At 45.0% G+C, this 12,453-nt stretch overlaps 1 protein-coding gene across 1 annotated transcript in view; it reads right to left on the bottom strand.

The window, feature by feature from the left end:
• Window positions 1-12,453, bottom strand: part of GALNT9 (polypeptide N-acetylgalactosaminyltransferase 9) — a 197,562-nt gene that overhangs the window by 133,692 nt on the left and 51,417 nt on the right. The window lies entirely within an intron of this gene.

The raw sequence follows: 12,453 nt of genomic DNA, 5'->3' as shown, positions 1-12,453 counted from the left end.
ATGTGGCTTTAGAGCTCAGCCAACATGATCTTCTCACTGCATCAGCTGCAGGAGAAATGCCAAGAGCAGAGATGCCCCTTGTACGCTGACCTGGCAAAAGCCTTTGACCTCATCAGCCAAAACGGACTCTTCACTCTGCTCAGTATGATAGGATGCCCTCCTAAGCTCCACAAAATGATCACGTCCTTCCATGAAAACATGTATGACACCATCAAGTGTGCTCATCCTTATAAAGAGCAGCATGAAGCAGGGCTGTGTTCTTGTCCCTACTCTCTTTGGTATATGTTTCGCTCTTGTGCTCTCATATGCCTTCAGCTCAGCTGAAGATGGTGTGTACACCCATTCAAGGCGCAACAGAGGTCTGTTCAACCTGGCATGTCTCCACACCAAGACCAAGGTTTGGTTGGTCCTTATCCATGAGATGTTGCCTGCAGATGACACAGCCTTGACAGCACACACCAAGTAAGGCTCTACAGAGTCTAATCAACCATTTTACTCAAGCCTACATGGAGTTTGGCCTTACTATCAGCCTGATGAAGAACAACATCCTGGGTCAGGACAGCGTCAGCATTCTATACATGTTCTCTTCTCCAGGCTAAACATACCCATGTCCCTCAACCAGGCCTCATAAAACTTGGTTCCCAGACCCTTTATCTTATTGGTTGCCCTCCTCTGCACACATTCCAGTTTGTCTATATTGACAGTGGATCTCTGGGATTGAACACAGATCTCCTAACCCTACCTAGAGATGCCAGAGATTAAATCTAGGGCCTTCTCCATGCAAAGCAGATGCTCTACCAGTGAGTTCTGTCCCCTCCCCTCCCCTCCTGCAGGGTCCTTAACAGTTAGTGGTACTAGTTGTACAGTCATACCTCATGTTACATTTGCTTCATGTTACGTTTCTTCAGGTTGCGTCCCGGAGCGACCCGGAAGTACCGGAAAGGGTTACTTCCGGGTTTCACTGCTCACACATGCACAGTAGTGCTAAATCCCGCTTCGCGCATGTGCACAAGCGCCAAATCATGCCACACACCTGCTCAGATATGGCGCTTCAAGTTGCGGGCTTTTCATGTTGTGAATGGGCCTCCAGAACGGATCCCGTTTGCAACCAGAGGTACCACTGTACTGTTGCTTAGTCCTATTGCTTTAAGCTATAAGGTCCCAACAAAGGTCCATTCTGTCATCTATGCTGTTCTACTTGTTACCTGCACAATTAATGTTTGGTAATCACAAATTCACAGAAAAAATAGGTCTTTTTATTGCTATTAACAATAATGTCTAAATGGAGCCTTCAGTTCAGTGGTGGTTGCAAGAGAGGCCTGTTGTCTTCTGCCCTGCTTGTGAGCTTCCTGGAGGCATCCGATTGGTCACACTGGAAAGCAGGGTACTGGGCTACATAGCTAGATTGATCTGATCCAGCAGGGCATTTCTTATGTTACCCATAAAGCCCCTTTTGTAGCAATAGCACTAACAGCAGTAAAAGCAGCAGCAACAACTTATATCAAAACTGAAGGTGACATAAAATAACAGCCAAAGAGAGAAAGGCAGCTAGCTGACTTGTGGCAGGTTGAAGCAAATCCTGTGACGATTAAAGGAAACATTTTGAAGGTGAGGATGGGCTAAGGAATTTAGCCTAATAGGGAGGTACTTATCGAAAAATTACAGAGGGGATGGAAATGGAATTCATAGCCAGCCACATCCTATTACCTCAATCATCCTTTGATGTGGCACAGTGGAGCATAACAATAACATGACAGTTTCAAAATTTACAGGAGAGCCTCTTCTCTTTCTGGAACTGATAGGGGACAACAGTCAGAAATGTTCACAAAAGAACCACAAGAAGCTGAGCTATAAAATACCACCATTTTTGCGGTACCCAGGAAGCGATCAATGGCTCAGAATCAAGATTGTATCATCCATTTTTACTCCATCCTTCCTCCAGGGAGCTCAGGAGGACATCATACCCATTTTTATCCTTATAACACCTCTATAAGTTTAGCTAGGCTAAGAGAATATTACTCACCCAAACTTCATAGCTGGATTGGCCCTTAAAATGGGTCTTCTTAGTTCCTGGCCCAACACTCCCAATCAACCTTCCCCAACGTGATGCTCTCCAGATGATTTGGGCTCCATGTCCCATCATCCCTAATCGGCATGGCCAAAAATCACATGTGATGGTTGCTCTACTCCAAAACATCTGGAGGACATCCAGTTGGGGAAAGAGGCCCTAAACCATGGGTTGCCAACCTGGCATCCTCCCTGAAATGGTTTAGTCCCAGGAAGTCTTATCACCTGATTACTCCATGAGAAGAGAACGACTATTTCTTCTCTTCTCATTGCTACCCTGCTACATTCCCAAGGAATTTATCATTGTTTATCAAGATTTCATAGCCAATCATTCAAATCATTATGGGATTGCACCCTTCTGTCATTTCCTACCCCCTGGCCTTTTACTGAGTTTTTTTTCTTTTTAAATTTATGCTTTCATATACAATTAACATCATCAACTTAACACTGATGAAGCTGATGAAGTGGTAGACTCTCAAAGAATTTGCACACTAGAATTTGCAAGCTAACTCTTGGCTGTGCAAATTTCCTAGGACAGCTGTCAGTTTAATATAGCCTTATACATTTGTTGATTTGGCTTTCCTTTTTAAAATAACATTTTATTGGCTGAAAGGCTTCTGCAGCATGAAAATCGACCACCGGTAGCCTCTTGCTTTCTGTTATCAAATGCATGTGATGCAACAGGCTCATCTCAAGTTGGAATGGATGCTTATGGCTGACAAGACCTCTCCATACCTTTCTGCCTATGGCACTTGCAAGTTAAGTAAAACAAAACTAGTAGCCTGCTAGGCTATGGTGTGTTGTGTGTGTAGAAAATTTTGTGCCCGTTACTAATCAAAGCTTGTTTTGAAAGAAAAACTGAAATAAATGCACCTTCTATTTCACTTGTTTTATTTTACTTATTTTTTAAAAGCACCTAAATGCTACTTAATATTTCAAAAATCTCTAAGCTGTGCAACCAGTGCTTTTTTCTAAAAAAAAGCGTTTAGGGGTACTCTCATTTTCCTACTCATATTGAAATACTGCCCCTAAATGAGGCCAAACTTAGATTGACAAAATGTTTAGAAGTATGTGTATCGCTGTACCCCCCCCCCCCAGAACAAAAGCATGGGGTGCAACTGTCTAAAAACAAGCAATATGTCATAAAACAAAAATCCTAGAAATCTATTTATTTTTTTTATAAATTTTTATTAAGCGTTTCAAAAGTTTTTTTATCACAACAAAAACAAACAAAACTATACAATAAACAAAACAAAACAAAACATAAAAACACGTATAATTTCAACCCTTATTTCTTATATCTTACTTTCCCGAAGTCCCGTTCTGTATTCCAATTTCTAATTAATTTTTCCTAGAAATCTAGAAACCACTAACATGGCAATATAAAAATGACACAAAAGCGTATAAGAACGAACGAAACAGAATTTCAAACATGTAAAACAGGGTGCAGTCTTATGGGTCAAGGAAAGCCTGGACAGAAAGGGAAGTCTTCACAAGATGTCTGAGGCTGCAGAAAATGCCTTTTTCTGAGCCGCTGCCCTATGATATTCTGCAGGGTACAGAGCCAGAAGTAGAATTCCCCCAGATAATGCAAGTCTTGTTCCAATCACTCCCTGCTTGCATGGCAACTTTGCCTGGAGGTATAGAGCAGGGGTCGGCAAGGTTTACCTCGCCTGGGCCGGTTCACTCCAGCGGAGATCCCTCTGCGGGCCGGATCGCGTGTGCACATGAGCGCGCTCAGCTGCGATTTCTGGTGTCTGCGCAGACACGATTTTCAGCATCTGAGCATGCGCTGATGCGATTTCTAGCTCCACAGAAGCAAGTCCCCACACCGCGCTGTGCCAGTTCAACGCAGCACGCAGGGACTCGCAGAGAGGGTGGCTCAGTTTGGGGGCGGCTTGTGAGCCAGTTAAACGACCCCCATGGGCCACTTGTGGCCCATGGGCCTTAGGTTGTCTACCCCTGGTATAGAGGCTCAGAGGGTGGGAGAGAGGAGGAGTTATCTTTCTCCACCATGCTTTTGTGAGACACCATCTCCTGAAATATTAAAAGAGGGAAGGAGGGACTAAGGCCTTTAAAGGTCTCACCTGTTAAGGTTGCCGCTCCCAGTATCAGTGTCTCCTGATAAGGCTTTTTAAAATTATTATTAACTACATTTCTGAGTGACTATCCACCATCCTGGCTGTGCTTCAACAGGGCAGGTGAAACATATTGATAATTTCCATGTGAAAATGCAACAATGGCATATATCCAGACCTTTCAATGGAAAAGCATCTGCTTTGCATGCAGAAGTTCCTAGGTTCAACCCATGACATCTCCAGGTAGGACCGGGAGAGACCTTTGTCTGAAATCCTGGAGAGCTGCTTTGAGTCGACACGGACTGGAACAAGCTAGCTGGAACAAAAGTCTTGCTCGATATGAGGCAACTTTCTATATTCTTTATTTCATATGTCTCTCTGTGTGTGTCTCTCTGTGTGTATTAGAATATGCAAGTTCTATCCACATTTGTCGTCTTCTCCTTTTTGGCATGCGGGTGGCACTGTGGGTTAAACCACAGAGCCTAGGACTTGCCAATCAGAAGGTTGGTGGTTCGAATCCCTGCAACGGGGTGAGCTCCCATTGCTCGGTCCCTGCTCCTGCCAACCTAGCAGTTCAAAAGCATGTCAAAGTGCAAGTAGATAAATAGGTACCACTCTGGCGGGAAGGTAAATGGCGTTTCTGTGCACTGCTCTGGTTCGCTTAGTCATGCTGGCCACATGACCCGGAAGCTGTACACCGGCTCCCTCGGCCAATAAAGCAAGATGAGTGCTGCAACCCCAGAGTTGGCCAAGACTGGACCTAACGGTCAGGGGTCCCTTTACCCTTTACCTTTTTGGCAATGAGGAAGTGGGTCACCCTATTTGGGGGGGGCTGGTATTTGGTCACCTGGGGCTATTGCTCAGCCCAAGACATTTTGCAGCTTGAGGCAAAGGACAAAATCTCACCCATTCCACATAGATTGGACTGGCTGCAGAATACTACTTCAGTACTAGCACTGGGGCACTGTACTGCCCCTGAGGGAGACCAGCAGACTAGTTATAAAGGTGGAATAGGTGGTGCACGAGACACAGCTCTCTTCTCCGACAGAAGGGTATGGTCAAGGAGCTAAAACCTGAGGCAGTCGCCTCACTCTGCCTGATGGTAGGGCTGGCCCTGCCTGAGTTTGCACTGGGAGTCCAAGCAAGCAAGTCCCGACACCCCCATTTCAGCTGCCATGCTTTCTTGAGCAGGGGCAGGAGAAATGGTAGCATATTTTTAGAGAGAACGACATGATGAACTATTTCAGTGCTCCTTGGCTTTCCCCAGCAGCTTGAACCTGACATATCCTTAAACCTACACTCATTAGAGCAGACAGCCACCAGCATTTGCTTAAACAATTCATAGATGTGACGGCAGCGTTTCAACGAGGCAGCAAGGTGCAGGGCTCTGGAGCACTTGAATGTAGCAGAGGCTTACAGATATAGAGATAAGGTCACTAATTTTTACAGTTCTATTTAATTTCAGTTTGCTCATTCTGTTATCCCAAGGGCTGCGGTTAATAATCAGGATCTACGCCACATACGTTTGTGGTATAATTAAACTTGCTGCTTAATTAGAAAACTAGGCTAGGGCTAAACAAAGGGGAATCAATAATGTATCTAACGGGGAAAGAGAGCAAGAGAGAGAGAAACTGTTGGGGTGGCATCAAAATTAGCTCAGAGCTAATGGTACATATCTAGCAGGACTTCTGAATTAATCATGGGGCATTGAGAAGCAAAGCTCCACCTGTGTCAAGGCCAGCTATTGCATCTTGTAAGCTAACTACTGGGTTACAGTGACCCACCTCTGATGGATGCAGCTGCTGAGGAAACTGGTTAGAACCAGTTAGAAGGGAAGGACTCCTCAAGAATTAGGCAGGTGTCATTGTGTTGCCTCCTCGCAACCAGTGGCGGCCGGTGCTCATTAGGACTGGTAGGGGAGAAAGCAGGGAAGCCACAGGAAGGTGGAGCTGGAACCAATGACAGGAAGAGCCAGCAAATTCCAGATTTCCCCACTCCATCCTCTTCCCTGATACAAGGGCAACACCTCAGTGCCATCTGCGCTATACACTTAAAGCAGTGTCCTAACATTTGAAACAGTCATGGCTTCCCCCTAAGAATCCTGGGAGCTGTGGTTTAGTAAGGGTGCTGAGCGTTTGTTAGGAGACACACACACACACACACACACACACACACACACACACACACACCATTCCCCTCACAGAACCACAGTTCCCAGAGTGGTTTAACAACCTCTAGAAACTCTAGGAAATGTAGCTCTATGAAGGGAATAGGGATTTCCTAAGCACTCTCAGCAAGCTTAGCCAGCTATAGTTCCCAAGGTTCTTTGGGGAAAGCCATGGCTGTTCAAAGTGTTATGACCCTGCTTTAAATGTATAAAGGTAAAGATACCCCTGACCATTCTCCTGCCAACCTAGCAGTTCGAAAGCACATCAAAGTGCAAGTAGATAAATAGGTATCACTCTGGTGGGAAGGTAAACGGCATTTCCGTGCGCTGCTCTGGTTTCCCAGAAGTGGCTTAGTCATGCTGGCCAAATGATCCGGAAGCTGTACACCGGCTCCCTCGGCCAATAAAGCGAGTTGAGTGTCACAACCCCAGTCGGTCACAACTGGACCTAATGGTCAGGGGTCCCTTTACCTTTACCTTACCCCTGACCATTAGGTCCAGTCGTGGATGACTCTGGGGTTGTGGCGCTCATCTCACTCTATAGGCCAAGGGAGCCAGCGTTTTTCCACAGTTTTTGGGTCATGTAGCCAGCATGACTAAGTCGCTTCTGGCAAACCAGAGCAGTGCACAGAAACGCTGTTTACCTTCCCGCTGGAGCAGTTACCTATTTATCTACTTGCACTTTGATGTGCTTTCAAACTGCTAGGTTGACAGGAGCAGGGAGCAATGGGAGCTTACCCCATTGCGGGGATTCGAACCACTGACCTTCTGATCAGCAAGCCCTAGGCTCTGTGGTTTAGACCACAGTGCCACCCGCTCCCCTTTTGCTTCAAATGTATAGTGCAGATGAAAGCTGACAGCCAGTGCCTGGGGTGGCTGCAAGTAAGCCCTGTGCCAGCTTCAGTTTTCTGTGGACTCCTAGGTAAAGTGGGCCTCCTTTGCAAATAGGTTGCATTTGAGGAAGAGCCATAGCTCAGCAGTAGAGCATTTGCCCTGCATGCAGGAGGTCCCAGGTTCAAATCCCCGCCAGCTCCAGGTACATCTGGGAATATCCCCTGCCCAGGACCTTGGAGAACTGATGCCTGCTAGTGTGGACAGTACTGACCTAGACATGCCAATGGCCACACTCAGAATAAGGTAGTTTCCTTTCTTCCTAAGGCACATATCCTTGCCACGCTCACCATTGCCCATTAAGTGCTCTCTGGGCTAGATCAGCCCAGGCAAATGGAAGCTGCTTCCTCGTCTCATTGCTGCTTGTCACTGCTTGCAAACTTGGAGTAGGCAGGTGGAGAAGGAGCTAAAGCAGGGAATGCTTTAGTGCAGTGGTGTCCAAATTTTTTTCAAAGAGGGCCAGATTTGATGAAGTGAAGAGCCGTGGGGGTCGACCAAAGGGCCGACCAAAGTTGTTAACCTTTCTTTAGGATTGAAGTTTTTGAGCTTTTTAAAGGATTTTACCCCAATTTTTTTTTTTAGGGTTTAGCCCCCAAAACGGACTTTGGACATGCCTGCTTTAGTGCAAGGGCCATATTCCATTCTGGATATGGCCACATGTCAGTGGTGGGTGGAGCCAGAGGCAAAAATGTTCAGGGCAACAAAGGCACTCTGCAGCAGGGTAATTTCTAAACCAACCCCATTATCTTCAGTCCAGACAAATAAGAGGAGTTGTTAGAGTTCAATGACACCTCCCAGCCAGACAAAAATGCTATGGGTAGCAGGACTGCTGAGGGCTGTGGCCTGGGAGGGGGGGGGGTTTGAAATATTCTTTTGCTAGAGTTCCAACAGGCAGACTTAGAGACCCATTGGGCTGTATTCTGTCCCAGGGCCTGTGGTTAAAACTACTGCTACTACTACTACTGCTACTACTACTACTATATTATTTATACCCTGCCCATCTGGCTGGGTTTCCCTGTCCCTGAGCCAAAGCAAATAGAAGGATGGCCAAAGAGATCAGAGATCAGCAGGGAATCCTCTGCTTGTGCATAGGAGCTAACTTCTATGGCAGGCATAGGCAACCTTCAGCCCTCCAGATGTTTTGGACTACAATTCCCACCATCTCTGGCCACTGGTCCTGTTAGCTAGGGATCATGGGAGTTGTAGGCCAAAACATCTGGAGGGCCGAAGGTTGCCTATGCCTCTTCTATGAGCTGAGGTCCCTTTGACACCCACCCTAAAAGATTTGAGGGGCCAGCCCCATCCAAAGTTGATAGGGATTGTAATTCAAATGCTGTGCATGTGTGCTGCGTCTTGTGATTATGTGAGGCAGGGCTTAGCCCCCCTCCATATTTTATTCAATTTGGCATCCTTGTGCTGAAACATGGGCCTTGGCAAATGCACAGCAATGTCAGCCCCTGAATTTAATCCTCCACTAGCCTTGACAGCAATGTTCACCAACCTGGAGTCCTCCAGATATTGTGGACTAAAACCAGGGCTGCCATATTTCAAAAAGTGAAAATTCAGACGTATGGCAACCCTAATACAACTCCAATCAGCCCCAGCCAGCATCATGGTGTGATGCTAAGGCTGATGGAAGTTGTAGCCTGCAACAGCCATGCTAGCTGGGCTGCCTTGCAATTTAAGCATGCTATCTGCTCAGACAGCATCTTAAAAAGTAGAGACATCACCTTGCCAACAAAGGTCCGTATAGTTAAAGCTATGGTTTTCCCAGTAGTGATGTATGGAAGTGAGAGCTGGACCATAAAGAAGGCTGATCACCGAAGAATTGATGCTTTTGAATTATGGTGCTGAGGAGACTCTTGAGAGTCCCATGGACTGCAAGAAGATCAAACCTATCCATTCTTAAGGAAATCAGCCCTGAGTGCTCACTGAAAGGACAGATCATGAAGCTGAGGTTCCAATACTTTGGCCACCTCATGGGAAGAGAAGACTCCCTGGAAAAGACCCTGATGTTGGGAAAGATGGAGAAGGGGACGACAGAGGACGAGATGGTTGGATGGTGTTCTCGAAGCTGCCAGCATGAGTTTGACCAAGCTGCGGGAGGCAGTGGAGGACAGAAGTGCCTGGCGTGCTCTGGTCCATGGGGTCATGAAGGGTCGGAAACGACTAAACAACAACAATCTGCTCAGATTTTGACATGTTGCCTTTTTCTTCCTGGCTACCTGCAGTTGGAGTGATCTCTCCAGAAAGACTTGTCGAGCGTGCTTTATTTACGGTAACTTTTTCTCCCTCCACTTAATAAGGCACTTTATTTAAACTTTCAGCTGTGCTTGGGAAATCCCCAAAGGTGCTTTTTTTTGGGGGGGGGGGATTATTATTAGAAATTAATTAAGTATTCTTTTCAGTCCTGCCTATGGAGAGCAGTTTAGCAGTGTCGCATTCCTTGGGCTGCATTAAGACGTTTACCGATTGTTATTATGATGACAGGGGAGGAAGGACATCTCCTTTGGAGGGTAGTGGAAGAATATAAATATGACTTTATTTTGAAAGCCACTTAATGAAGGAAGTCCTTAAATGGTGTCAACGTTAAACAATCGTTTGCCATATTGGTCAAAGACGAGATACATGAAAAATGTGACACTGTGGTATAAGTTAGTTCATCAATGCATGTTCATGGCAGTCGTGGAGAAAATCCCATTAAAAATTAGTATAGTTAAAGGGCCCTTAAGCCACATCCATGCTATACGTTTAAGGCACCCTTATGTCCTTACCCCACATTTGCATACTGGACTGCTTCGATCTGCAGAACTGGCACTTACAGCTGCAGAGGGCCTTTTCGGCAGTGGCGCCCTCCCTGTGGAATGCCCTCCCATCAGATGCCAAGGAGATAAAGAACTACACAACTTTTAGAAAACATATGAAGGCAGCCCTGTATCTGGAAGTTTTTAATGTACTGTGGTACCTCGGTTAAGAACTTAATTCATTCTGGAGGTCCGTTCTTAACCTGAAACTGTTCTTAACCTGACTACCACTTTAGCTAATGGGGCCTCCTGCTGCCGCGTTATTTCTGTTCTCATCCTGAAGCAAAGTTCTTAATCCGAGCTATGAGTCTGTAACCTGAAGCATCTGTAGCCTGAGGTACCACTGTATAACATTTTACTAGGGTTTTATATGTGCTGTAAGCTCCCAGAGTGGCTGGGGAAACCTAGTCAGATGGGTGGGGATATATTATTATTATTATTATTATTATTATTATTATTATTATTATTATTATTATTATTGAATAGGACGTCCCTATATTCATTGGATAAATGTTCTGGTATGCTGTTTTAACATCAGGCAGCAACTGCTAGAATTTTTTTTTTTTTGTTTGTTTAGACCAGGGGTTCCCAATAAGCTAAGTACTGCAGACCCCCTACTTTTGAAATATATATATGATATGACTATGGTGGTTTTTGTTATGTGAATAGTGCCGTGGACTCCCTGGGTGTGTTATGTGGACCCCCTGGGGTCATTGGACCACCAATTGGGAAACATCGGTTTAGATAATTCTACCCAAACATGTAGACTGTTAAAGTATGTTCTAATCTGCTCGTTTTATTTTTTATGTTTTAAATACTTGTTTTTGACTGTTTCTACTGATAATATTATTGTTTTATTCTCTTGGGGGTGTTCTTTTAAACAATCAAGCAGAATATAATTTTTTTGAAATAAATCATTAAAATAAAAGTCACTTTAACAGTTATGGCTTAACCCCAAAGAATTCTGGGAAATATAGTTGATTGAGGATGCTTAGCTTTGTTAGGAGACCCTATTCCCTTGAGAGAGCTCCAATTCCCAGAGCAGATTAATGACCAATCCCTCTTCCCAGGGAACTTTAGGAATTGTAGATCTCGGAGAATGAATAAGGATCTCTTAACAATGCTCAGCATTCTTACCAAACTACAGTTCCCAGGATTCTTTTGGGGGAAGCCACGATTCTGAAAGTGGTATTGGAGTGCTTTCAATGCATAATGCGGATGTAGCCTTACTTTAAAGCAAAAAGCCAAAGTTGGCTTGAATAAAGATCCTGGCTATATAGTTCTTTCGTTTTATTTTTTTTCTCAGAAGTACAATTAAAGATGAGTCATTTGATCCTCCCAACCTCCAGCCCACATATGTCTCAGGGTTAGATACAAATGTTTTTTTAAAAGGAATCTGACCAAATTGAAACTGACAAGGCTCTCCTGCTACCTTGTCAGTTTCAGTGGAGAAGCAGACAATCATCCCAAGCCAGCCAGCTGCCCAGCATCACCCTTCCCTCAACCAATCAGACGAGATAAAAGAGCTTCCCATTTCCAAAAGGCCATGTGTGCATATATGCCACCAATGTGTACAGCAGGACCGAGAGATTCTCATTCCTTCATTTCCTTCTGTTCCAGCAGTTTTTCAGAAGTTCACCAAAAAAAAAAAAAAATCAACATTTTTGATAAGGGCTGCTATTCGGCTAGGTTTTCCTGGACACCATTTTCTATGGACGAATTCCGGATATGTCCAGGAAATTCTAGATGAATGGCAGCCATAACTGAGGGGACAGGAGAATTACACTCTCCAGGCCTACATTCAGGTTAGGTTCCCACAACCCTCACCTGGTCTTGGCAGACAGGAGAGAAGCGCAAAAGAACAAAAGAAGAGCCCTACTGGATCAGAGCAAATGCCTATCTAATTCAGCATTCTGTTTCCCACCTCAGCCAATCAGATCCTTTGAGGAACCCTATAGGCAGGACATGGGTGCAATAGCCCCTTCCTGCTGTTATTTCCTAGCATCTGGTATTAGGAGACATGCTGCTTTCATATTAGTTATCATTTGAGAAGACTGAATTTCCAAATGGTGAAACACACAGGTTAGTTACCAGTAGACATCTGGTTCAGGTTTTCATTGTCCTATAGCTTGACCTTTCTAGTTGCTTAGTTAGTTGGGCATCATCTGCTAGCTTCAAGGATGGCCAAATTAGTGCCATCCAGATACTGTTGGACTACAACTACCATCATCTCTGATAATTGGCCATGCTGGTTGGGCTGATGGGAGCTGGAGTCTAATAATATGAGGAGGGCATTATCTAGGCCAGTGTTTCCCAACTTTGGTCTACAGCTCTTTTTGGACTATAGCTCCCATCATCCCTAGCTAGCAAGACCAGTGGTCAGGGGTGATGGGAATTGTAGTCTGAAAACAACTAGAGACCAAAGGTTGGGAAACATTGAACTAGG

Source organism: Podarcis muralis, chromosome 16, assembly GCF_964188315.1.
Source record: "Podarcis muralis chromosome 16, rPodMur119.hap1.1, whole genome shotgun sequence".
NCBI classification, from domain to species: Eukaryota; Metazoa; Chordata; class Lepidosauria; order Squamata; family Lacertidae; genus Podarcis; species Podarcis muralis.
This window is presented reverse-complemented; position numbering and strand designations above follow the sequence as displayed.